Genomic DNA, 12,642 nt, shown 5'->3' on the forward strand with positions numbered 1-12,642 from the left:
TGGCCAGTCCCCTAGAGCGCTAGGCCTTAATGCCCGCCCCGGGATTTCGAGCGCGTCCAATCCGGAAGGTCGTCGTGCGGGGCTCCGCCTGGAGGGGCCGGCTGTGGCTCACAGGTGAGCAGTACCGAGCGGCGTTCAGGTGCCTTGCGGCTGCTGCCCTCTCGGTGGCGCGAGTTCTCTGCTGGCTGTTTTCTCTGCGGCCGTTTTCAGGACGGAGCGGCTCGGGTGGGTGGGTCTCGGGGTGTTCGCGACACAAGTGCATCCCTTGCCTAAAGCCAGTCGGAGGTTTTGTGTCCACAAATCCTGCCCTGCAGAATGGCAGTTCTCCCACCACAAACCTTCCCTACAGCCTCCCAAACAGATGCCGCGGATCCACTGTGTTGTCCCATGAGAAAAAAAAAACACAAGTTGTGGGAGTGGGTAATGACGACTACACCGCAGCGCTTATATCCATTCATTCAACATTCATTGAATGTCTACTGTGAGCCAAACATTAAGAGCAGCTGTGTCCCTGCCCTCCCGGACCTTAACAGTGATACACAAAAGGTAATGTTTCCTGAATGTTGTTTTTCTACCTTGCTTACACCAGCCCCTTCTCTCATGTCCAGGCGGGAGCCGCTTGGACAGGATGAAGTCCAAGTCCTTACAAACTTGGCACACACATGGCCGTCCACGACCTGCCCATGCAGCACCTGCAGCTGCTCCTCGCCTCCCTTATCATGCCCCAGCAACGCACCTCTGTGGTTTCTGCCCTCTTGGGCTTTGCTCACTCTGCCTCCTCCACCCCCTCCCCTCCACCTGCCTTGAGTATCCTTCCCTGCCTCTTTACCAGGTCAACTCGTCCTCATCCCTTACCACTCGATTTAAGGGTCACTTCCCCTAAAAGCCTCTTGATCTACACCTCCTTTATAGATGCCTGTTGTTTCACTTACCACATTGAATTACAATTATATTTATGTATCTGTCTATCCCAGTAGACAGAATATCCTTGAGGGCAAGACTACCTGCTTGCATAGCAATGTTGGGCACTGCCTGGCACATAAAATACAACTAATATATGATCAATAAGTGAATGACTGACTGTGGAAATAAATGAAGACCACCCAAATGAGAACAAAGAGGCTATTTATTCTATGCCTGCTATAACAAGGCAGTCAACCACTATCACTTGGCATCTGGCAGAGAATCAAAGGCTGTTAAGGGAGTGGGGAAGTTTAAGGTGGAAAAACAAAAAGGGAAGATTTCATGTATGCACCGAGTACTGGCATGGGGAAGCTGGAGGCAGGCTAACTAGAAGCAAGGCATCTTATGTGACTGTTCTGGGGGAGCATATTTGACCTTCTCCAGTTGGTCCTGAGTTGGGAGGGCAGGGGCAAAAATTAGGGACGCTGACGGTCATTGACCAGTCATGAGAGTTCTGGGCTGATTGCTGCAGGGGCTGTGGGTCAGAGTTTTAATTGTCATATATGGTCTGGCCATTATCCAGTTTGCGTATTCAGTCTCTCATGACTGTTTCTTTTTTCCTCCATTACCCTCCCAAACTTGTTGGGTTTCCTAGGTTGCTTTTCTCCTTCAATTCTCAATTTTCTCTTTTGTCCCTCAGTCCCTACTCTGCTTCAAGTGTTGTATTTTAACCAGGCCCCAGAAACCACATCGAGTATAATAGTTGCATAAAGTTAGGATTAACCACAAAAAAATACAAAATACCAGGTGTTTTTATTCTAGAGCCCAGTTCAGTGCCTGGAATAAGGTAGACATGGGAAAAGCTCAACAAATGTTTTGGCTTTGTTTTTTTTTTTAATTCTTGAAGTTGCCTGCCAACTGTGCAGTTCTAAGTCTAATCTATGTATATTTCAAACTCCAGTGTTCCACTAAATGAGTGTTTTTGAGTGGAAATAAAATTCCTATTTATGTTTTAAATAGTACTTGATTCATATGGTTTATGAACTATATTAACTTAGAACTTGAAGGTGCATTGAAACATCTAATTTATATTTTGTAACTACTGTTACAAAATAGAAAAACAGAAAAGAAACCTACATTTTAATCCCAACACTTTCTCATTATACTTTCTTTGTCCATCTGGTTTGGACAATAATCCCTTCAATCAGTTCATATGCCCTCAGGCATGGTAAAGCCTGCAGTGCTTATCTGATTAACAGCCTACAGGGCTAAGTTCTGAGGTTTCCAGTTAGGAGGCCAAAAAAAAATGGGTTGAGATCATTTCTCCATCTCATTTGCTGTAATTCAACATGTTGAAACAAATTACAGAAATCCATATTTCAAAACAGGTTTTTAACTGCTTTTTAAAGGCTTGTCTACGATTACATTTGCAATTTTCTCAAGACGTCCTTGACTCTACCCACCCTGAGCAAAATCAGTCAAACCAGTCCCACACTAGGTGTCAGTTGTCTGCATTGCTTTATTTCTCATCAATTCTCCTTCATTCCACACTCCATCCTGCCCTAACCTCTAATGGAATTTAATGTGGTCTTTGCTCTCCCCTCCAAGTTTACTGATCTCTCTTCATGTGTCCTGTAGGTACCTCATTGTCGAAGACCAAATTCACTGTCTCTCCATTCTCACCTTATCCACCCAAACCTCCTCCATGCATATTCCCAACTTTGACAAAATACCCTGTGATTCACCCAAGCAGGTATCTGCAAGTCATTCTTGTTTAAAAAAAATTTTTTAATATATCTTTATTGGAGTATAATTGCTTCACAATACTGTGTTAGTTTCTGTTGTACAGCAAAGTAAATCAGCCATATGCATACATATATCCCCATATCCCCTCCTTCTTGAGCCTCCCTCCCACCCTCCCTATCCCACCCCTCTAGGTCATTGCAAAGCACCAAGCTGATCTCCCTGTGCCATGCTGCTGCTTCCAACTAGCTAACTATTTTACATTTGGTAGTGTATATATGTCAATACTACTCTCACTTTGCCCCAGCTCCCCCCTTCCCCCCACCGTGTCCTCAAGTCCATTCTCTATGTCTACATCTTTATTCCTGCCCTGCCACTAGGTTCATCAGTACCATTTTTCATTTTTTAGATTCCATAAATGTGCGTTAGCATACAGTATTTGTTTTGCTTTCTGACTTCACTCTGTATGACAGACTCTAGGTCCATTCACCTCACTACAAATAACTCAATTTCGTTTCTTTTATGGCTGAGTAATATTCCATTGTATATACATGCCACATCTTCTTTATCCATTCATCTGTTGATGGACATTTAGGTTGGTTCCATGTCCTGGCTATTGTAAACAGTGCTGCAATGAACATTGTGGTACATGTCTCTTTTTGAATTATGGTTTTCTCAGGGTATATGCCCAGTAGTGGGATTGCTGGGTCATACGGTAGTCCTATTTTTAGTTTTTTAAGGAACCTCCATACTGTTCTCCATAGTGGCTGTATCAGTTTACATTCCCACCAACAGTGCAGGAGGGTTCCCTTTTCACCACACCCTTTCCAACATTGTTTCTAGATTTTTTGATAATGGCCATTCTGACCAGTGTGAGGTGATACCTCACTGTAGTTTTGATTCTAATAATTAGTGATGTTGAGCATCTTTTCATGTGCCTCTTGGCCATCTGTATGTCTTATTTGGTGAAATGTCTATTTAGGTCTTCCACCCATTTTTTAACTGGATTGTTTGTTTTTTTGATATTGAGTTCCATGAGCTGTTTGTATATTTTGGAGATTAATCCTTTGTCCGTTGATTCATTTGCAAATATTTTCTCCCATTCTGAGGGTTGTCTTTTCATCTTGTTTATGGTTTCCTTTGCTGTGCAAAACCTTTTAAGTTTAATTAGGTCCCATTTTTTTACTTTCGTTTTTATTTTCATTACTCTAGGAGGTGGGTCAAAAAAGATCTTGCTGTGGTTTATGTCAAAGAGTGTTTTTCCAATGTTTTCCTCTAAGAGTTTTATAGTGTCTGGTCTTACATTTAGGTCCTTAATCCATTTGAAGTTTTTTTTTGTGTATGGTGTTAGGTAGTGTTCTAATTTCATTCTTTGACATGTAGCTGTCTAGTTTACATGCAAGTCATTCTTGAATCTATTCCTTCTACTTCCTTTTCCCATTCCAATTAGTCACTAGGTGTTCTTAATTCAAATGCCTAAAATCCTCTCTAATATCTTCTGATGAAATCTTCTAACTGGTGGCCCTACCTCCAGACCCATGCCCCTCCTGAGTACCCCTCTATTCTGACATAGTGAAATATAATCATGCTATTTCCTGTTTTAAAATCCTTCTGTGGTTTCCCATCTCAATGGGATATAGTTCAAATTCCTTGGCATGGTGTGGGAGATTCTGCTGACTGCCTACCCAAAACACCAACGATCTCTCTTCCACCTTGTTAACAGAATCCCAATTTTATTCTAGTAACCACACTGCTATGCTTGGCCATGTGCTTCAAGAGTGCTAGCTCCCACCTCAGCCCTAGGGAGTAAACTGTGACTGGTCTATAGCAATCATGGTGGCCTATTCCCTTACCAAATACTGAGCCTGGGCATATGATGCAATTCTAGCCAATGATACTAAAGGGAAGTCAGCTGTTGGGAGGAATGGGAGGAGGAGGGAAGACATTTCTGGGATAGGCTTTCTCCATCTTAAAAGGAGTATGTCAATCAAAAGCTTACATAATGAGAGAGAAGAAAAGGCCCCTTTTCTACCTCCAGAAGTCATCTTAAGGGTACCTGGAGCTGCTTTAGTCATCTTACAACCACGGGGGTAGGGGGCAAGCCTGGGAATAACAGAATAGAAATATGGAAAAAACCTGGGTCCTTGATTACATCATTAAGCTGTGAAGGTGACCAACATGGGAGCAGCCCTACTTACGGACTTATTATTTGAGATACTAAATTCATTATTGTTCTTATTTTTAAGTCAGTTGAATCAGGGGATTCTGTTAGCTTTGGTCTCCTAACTGATATATGTGGCTTACAACGCCTGATATGATCTAGCCCCCAACATCAACCAAGCTCCTCAACAGGTATTCTCACAACCCTGACATATTTACATGTCTCAGAATTATGCCTTTTTTTACCTCTGAGCCCTTGTACTTGTTATTACTTCTGCATAAGTGAGTTTCTTTCACTTCTCTACCAAATGAACTCCTACTTATCCTTCAAAACTCAGCTCAAATGTCACCTTCTCTCTATGAGCTCCCCCAGTCAGCTTAGATGCTTCCTCTCTGCTCTTGTAGCACTTTGCTCATGCATACTTCTATTAGGGCAAGAATACTTGTTTTAAAAGCTGTCAGCTGTTTGAGTGGACCTGGTAACAGCTGGCCAGGTAGGAAGACAGAATATCTAGGTTTTGGACCATAATGGGTATGTTTGGTCAGGGAGAGTGGGATCCCCTGGGCTTAGTCTAGATGGGAGAGGTTTAGACCAAGAAGACTTCAATTACTCTCCAAATAAAATACAGGAATTTTGAGCATTCCCTCTAGAGACTAGGTTCAGGGAGCTCTGGTAAAGGAAAAAACAAATGAGATAAAAGAAAGATGAGGAACTTCTGCAAGATGGTGGCAGTTGGGACTGGAGAGAACAGCCCATGAGAGAGTCCCTGTATTCTTTGTCTATAGTTGCATAACAAATTATTATCTCTCCCAGTTTTCATGGGTCAGGAATTTAGGAGCAGCTTGGCTCAGGGTCTCTCATGAGGTTGCAATCAAGATGTCAGCTGGGGGACTTCCCTGGTGGCACAGTGGTTGAGAATCCGCCTACCAATGCAGGGGACATGGGTTTGATCCTTGGTCCAGGAAGATCCCACATGCCGCAGGGCAGCTAAGCCTGTGCACCACACGACTGAGCCTGTGCTCTACAGCCTGTGCTCCACAACAAGCCACTGCAATGAGAAGCCCGCGCACCACAACGAAGAGTAGCCCCTGCTCGCCGCAACTAGTGAAAGCCCACGTGCAGCAACGAAGACCCAACGCAGCCAAAAAATAAATTTTTTTAAACAAAAATAAATATTAAAAAAAATTATGTCAGCTGGGGAGACTTCCCTGGTGGCACAGTGGATAAGACTCCATGCTCCCAATGCAGGAGGCCTGGGTTCGATCCCTGGTCAGGGAACTAGATCCCACATGCACACTGCAACTAAGAGTTCACATGCCTCAACTAAGACCTGGTGCAACCAAATAAATAAATAAATAAATATTAAAAAAAAAAAAAAAAGAAAGAAAGATGTCAGCTGGAGTTCTAATCATCTAACATCTTAACTGGCACTAAAGTATACGCTGCTAAGTGATCGCTGGCAAGTTGATGCTGTCTATTGGTGGGAGGCCTCTGTGCCTTCTCACATGGGACTTTTCCAGGGATCCTTGAGTGTCTTCATGATGTGGAAGCTGGCTTCTCCCAGAGTGATCTGAGAGAGAGGGAGAGTGTGAGTGCCAGGTAGAAGCTTTCTTCTTTTGATGACCTAGCCTCAGAAGCCATGTCTTCACTTATGCCACGTATTATTTGTTAAAAGCGAGTCACTAACTCTCAGTCCACATTCAACGGTAGGGCAATTAGGCTCCACTTTTTGAAGAGAGAAGTATCAAACAATTTGCAGACATATTTTAAAATCACTAGTCCCCAAGACATGGTGGTCAGGGAAATTTCAGGTAATAGCATTGACATCTAGGGTTCAATTTTGAATTCTGAGCTATGTTATAATCCTCCCCATGACCCTAAACCTTCAGTAAAAGTCTGATAACACTACTGCCACGTGTTGGAGTATCTTGAGAAATGATGGCATAGCAGTGCAAAAAAGATGACAGCAACTGTAGGAAGTGAATTAACAAGTAGGATGATTGAAAATTTGACAAACGCAGGAAATCAATGCCATAGGTCATTCAGAGAAATGAAAGACCACTCTTCAGAGATTCCAGCTGGGGAGGTGGGGTGCAGTATGGCAAAGTTTAAAATTCCCATAGTACTTGGGACGAAGGCATGGGGAGAAGGATATTTATCCCCTTCTCTTGGCATCCATTCCGATTTTGAGTGTGGGCACCTTCCCCAGGCATAGGCCGTGTGTATTTGAGGATTCTGACTCCACCCTGGCTCTAGGAGTGGGACATGCAAGCCAGGTCTAATAAGGTATTGGGCAAAATCCCATCCCTTGGCCACAGCTGTGTTTTCAGGAGTGGGCATATAGTCCAATTCCAGATAAAGAGACATATTTGCTGGGACAAATAAAAAGTTTATTTGCTTTTCTTATGGAGTATAGTGAGGGAGCCTCTCTCTCTCTCTTTCTCTCTCTCCCCTACTTCCTAAATTCTTGACGACATGGTTAAGTTACTAAGTCAAATGAAACCTGAATTCCATTGTATCTCTGGATAGCCAATTATTTGAGCTAATAAATATCCTTTATTGTTTAAGTCAGTATGAAGTGGGTACTATTCTTTCAATTTTTTGTACGTTTGACAATTTTCACAATTAAAATATAGGGAAAAAACTACATTATATACCATTTTTTCAGCTACCAATCTGGCAAAGATTAAAATGTTTGATGACACACTATGGTAGAAAAGGAGTAAGAAACACTCCATTCTTCCAGATGCTCAGGCCCAAAATCTTGGAGTTATCCTAACCCTTCTCTTGCTCCCATACCCACTCCCCACCTTCCATCCAGACCATGAGCAAAGCCCATTAGTGCTACCTTAAGAATGTATCCATGAAGCCAACCATTTCTCACTAACCTCATTGCTACTACACTGGTCTAAACTACTACCATTTTTTTTTTTTTAACATCCTTATTGGAGCATAATTGCTTTACATTGTTATGTTAGTTTCTGCTGTATAACAACATGAATCAGCTTTATGTATACATATATCCCCATATCCCCTCCCTCTTGCGTCTCCCTCCCACCCTCCCTATCCCACCTCTCTAGGTGGTCACAAAGCATCAAGCTGATCTCCCTGTGCTATGCAGCTGCTTCCCACTAGCTAGCTATTTTACATTTGGTAGTGTATATATGTCCATGCCACTCTCTCACTTCATCCCAGCTTACCCTTCCACCTCTCCATGTCAAGTCCATTCTCTACGCCTGCGTCTTTATTCCTGTCCTGCACCTAGCTTCATCAGTACCATTTTTTTTTTTAGATTCCATAAATATGCGTTAGCATACGGTATTTGTTTTGCTTTCTGACTTACTTCACTCTGTATGACAGACTCTAGGTCCATCCACCTCACTACAAATAACTCAATTTCATCTCTTTTTATGGCTGAATAATATTCCATTGTATATATGTGCCACATCTTCTTTATCCATTCATCTGTTGATGGACAGTTAGGTTGCTTCCATGTCCTGGTTATTGTAAATAGTGCTGCAATGAACATTGTGGTACATGTCTCTTTTTTAATTATGGTTTTCTCACTGTATATGCCCAGTAATGGGATTGCTGGGTCATATGGTAGTTCTATTTTTAGTTTTTTAAGGAACCTCCATACTGTTCTCCATAGTGGCTGTATCAATTTACATTCGCACCAACAGTGCAAGAGGGTTCCCTTTTCTCCACACCTTCTCCAGCATTTATTGTTTGTAGATTTTTTAATGATGGCCATTCTGACTGGTGTGAGGTGATACCTCATTGTAGTTTTGACTTGCATTTCTCTAATGATTAGTGATGTTGAGCATCCTTTCATGTGTTTGTTGGCAATCTGTATATCTTCTTTGGAGAAATGTCTATACCATTTCTTACTGAATTATTGCAGTAGCCTTCTTCCTGGTCTTTCTGTCTCTACCCTTGCCCCTTATAGTCTATTCTGAACACTGCAATCAGTGGGATCCTTTCAAGTATAAGTCAGATCTTGTCACTCCTCCAAACTCTCTAGTAGCTTCTCATCTCAGAGGAAAAGCCCTAGTCCTCACAATAGCCTACAACTCACATACCTCTTACCTCTCTAGCTTCACTTCTCACTGTTATTCCCTTCACTCACTTTACTCCAGCCACAGGGGCCTCCTTACAGTTTCTACCTTATGACAGGCCCTGTCTTGATTTAAGTTTTTTGTAATTAGTGTTCCCTTTGCCAGAGTTTTTATGCATCTGTTCTCCCTACCCAGTGCTTTACCCAGACCCTTACCTCCTTCACTCTTTATTAAAATACCAACTTCTCAGTGAGACTCACTTCACCATCCTAATTATAACTGTCCTTCCCACCCACACTTCCTATATCACCATTTTATATACAATATGTTTTATTGTCTATCTTCCTGCAACTAGAATAGAAGCTCCATCACAGCAGGAATTTGGCTCAAAAAATGAATAAAGAAGCTCTTTATGCACAGATATGAGATCTCTAAGAAATGTTGTGAAATAAAAAACTGACAGCTAACAAAAAACCTCATATCACATATGAAAATTAACTTGAAATAGATCATAGTCCTAAATGTAAGTGGTAAAACTATAAAACTTGTAAAAGAAAAAAATAGATGAAAATCTTAGTGACCTTGAGCTTAGCAAAGATTTCTTAGATTCAGCAGCAAAAGCATGATCTACAAAAGAAAAACTTAATAAATTGGTACTCATTAAAACGAAGAACTGTTCTTCAAGAGACACTGAAAAAAATGAAAAGATGGGCTACACACTGGCAGAGAAAATATTTGCAAATAACCTATCTGTTAAAGGACTTGTATCCAGAATATAAAAACAATCCTCAAGGGCTTCCCTGGTGGCGCAGTGGTTGCGAATCTGCCTGCCAATGCAGGGGACACGGGTTCGAGCCCTGGTCTGGGAAGATCCCACATGCTGCAGAGCAGCTGGGCCCGTAAGCCACAATTACTGAGCCTGCGCGTCTGGAGCCTGTGCTCCGCAACAAGAGAGGCCGCGATAGTGAGGGGCCCGCGCACCGCGATGAAGAGTGGTCCCCACTTGCCGCAACTAGAGAAAGCCCTCGCACAGAAACGAAGACCCAACACAGCCATTAATAAATAAATAAATTAATTTAAAACAAACAAACAAAAAAAACCCAAGTCTTTACCAAAAAAAAAAAAAAAACAATCCTCAATACTAAATAATAAGAAAACAACAAAGAAAACCCATTTATAAATGGACAAAAGATTTACACACCTCATCAAAAAAGATATACAGATGGCAAATAAGCAAATGAGGTATTCAACATCATTAGTCACTAGGGAAATGCAAATTAAAACTACAATGAGATGCTACTATATACCCACTAGTATGGCTATAAGCAAAAAGGCAGAAAATAATTTGCCAAGAATGTGGTACCATGTGCTACTATGTCATAAGGACCCTTAAGCAGCTCTCTGGAGAAACCCACAAGGAGAACATCTGAGGCCTCCTGCCAACAGCCAGCAACAACTTGACAGCTGTGTAAGCGAGCCATTGTGGAAGTGGATCCTCCAACCCCAGTCAAGCCTTCAAATAGCTGCAGCCCCAGCCAACATCCTGACTGCAACTTCATGAGATAACCCACACCATAACCACTCATCTAAGCCACTATCAAATTCCTCACCTGCAGAAACTGATAGTGAATGTTTATTGCTGCTTTCAGCCACTGTGTTTTATAGTAATTTGTTCACTGAGCAGTAGATAACTAATATACAACCAAAGAGGATTAAAAGAAATAATATATACCTTGCCTGGCACACAGTAAGCCCTTCATAAAAGTTAGCTGTTATAACTGTTGTTGTGTAAATGCATGCATGTCCTTTTCACCAACAGTTGCAAGTTTGTTGAAAAGGACTGCAGCTCATTCCCTTTTTTGCACTCTCTGCCTCTCCTCAGCCCTCTCAGCCCTTTAGCATAGCGCTGGGCACACATACAACAGAAGCCCAGTAAGTAACTCTCAAAGAGGGAATTAAATCCGAAGGTGAAACAATTTCCCTTTGTCACCGTGAGGATAACTTTCCACTTCCTAAAATATTTGACTACCTTTTGGTGCAGTTAATGTAAATGCTTGGACTTTTATATGCTAGTTTGTAATGACTGAGCTGTAAAAGCCAAGGGGTGGAGAGGGAAGACTTGGTTGACTAAAAGGAGGCAATGCAGAAATGCACATTGGATAAGGCAGAGGACCAAGTTAGAGGGTCAGGGATGTACCTGTAATAAAAAGAGTAAAAAATGGGAAATTGGACCTGGAGAACAGCCAGGAAAATTACACATATAATTCAGGGCTTCAAGGTTCATGGTTTTGAGGCCCACATCTGCTGTTTTTTGCTAATGATGATGTTTTTATTGTTGATAATGTTTGCTGCCTCCATAACTCTGGCTAGTTGCTTTGAGAAGATATCCCATATTTATAAAGGATTCAATACCACAGAGCATTAAAAATGCATGACATCTACTTAGATAAATAACCCAAGTGTCATTCCCTGCTAATAGCTTATCTTCTTTGTACATCAAGGACAACAGCCCATTACAGTCTTTGATAATATTCAAGGAAAGTTTTGCAATTTTAGCCATTTTACTTAAGAAATTAAAAATATTTAAATCTACTCTTTATGATACAAAGCTCATACAATAATTGAAGTCATACATGACATGGACCTGAAGTCAGGATATTACTGTCAGGCTTATTTGTGAGATATCCCAAATTTGGTGCGCTAGTCTAGAAACAAGTTGATTGTTTGAAAAGAAGTCATGTTAAGGGTATCAATTTATATATCTTAAGAACAATTTATTTATTTATTTGAATAAATAAATAAATAATGAGTGAGACAAATTGCAAAGAAGCAAAGGACAGTAACTAGTCAGGGGCATCTTGGTTTCTTGATTGGCAGTTAGGTAACAAGATGCCATCAATTTCTGCAGTGGCTGGGTGGACAGTCATAAAGAAAAATAGGTAATGATAATTATAATAATAGTAATAATAATCAACATTTGTTGGCTTCTAACTAACCTATAGTATAGTAAGAATTTAACCTTCTTTTTCTGATTGAATCCTGAAACAATCCAATGAAGTACATATTATTACTATTACCATTTTACAGATTAGGTAACTGAAGTTTGGATTAAGTCATGGAACTTCAGCTATACTATGCTTCCCTCCTTGATCTCTTGACAGTCACGACCAAGGCAATATCAGAATGAGTCAGAGGTAAGTCTCTTTGTTTCTTCCTTTCTTAAATCATTGTAACTAACCCTATTTTGGGGTTTATTCCCTTGATCTGGAGAGACAGCACTGTGTGGTTAAGTTTATACTCTGATGTCAGGCAGATAAGTGTTCGAAAGCTGGTTTCACCACTTACTAGCTGCGTGACCTTGAGGAAGTTATTTTCGTTAAAGCTCATTTTCTTATCAATAAAATAACAATAATTACAACACTTCTAGGGTTGCTGCCCTCAATCTTTCTCCACAGCAGCCAGAGAGAAGTTTTCAAAATGCAAAATTGACCATGTCATCTAATTTCAACTCAAAATGAGATCCCATTGTTCATAAGATATATAAATTGATCCCCTTAACATGACTTTCAAAGCCTCTCATGGTCTGGCCCCTAATTCACCTCCCAGGCTGCATCTCAATCTATGCTTCCTCTAGCCCCCAAACACTGGCTTAAGCCTCTCACTACAGGACTTTTGCAATATGATGGTCTCTTTGTCCAGAAAGTTCTGCTTCCCTTACTTAGCTTAATTAACTCTTATCTTTCAGATCGTATTTCAAATGCCACTTTCCCCGTGTAA

At 41.2% G+C, this 12,642-nt stretch overlaps 1 protein-coding gene across 1 annotated transcript in view; it reads right to left on the reverse strand.

The window, feature by feature from the left end:
• ENTPD7 (ectonucleoside triphosphate diphosphohydrolase 7) overlaps positions 1 to 12,642 on the reverse strand; it is an 89,606-nt gene that overhangs the window by 70,298 nt on the left and 6,666 nt on the right. The window contains exon 2 of the transcript XR_009498053.1: positions 126 to 375. The gene's annotated coding sequence lies outside the window, so the exon portion shown is untranslated. The remainder of the gene's footprint in view (positions 1 to 125; positions 376 to 12,642) is intronic.

Source organism: Balaenoptera ricei, chromosome 16, assembly GCF_028023285.1.
Source record: "Balaenoptera ricei isolate mBalRic1 chromosome 16, mBalRic1.hap2, whole genome shotgun sequence".
NCBI classification, from domain to species: domain Eukaryota; kingdom Metazoa; phylum Chordata; class Mammalia; order Artiodactyla; family Balaenopteridae; genus Balaenoptera; species Balaenoptera ricei.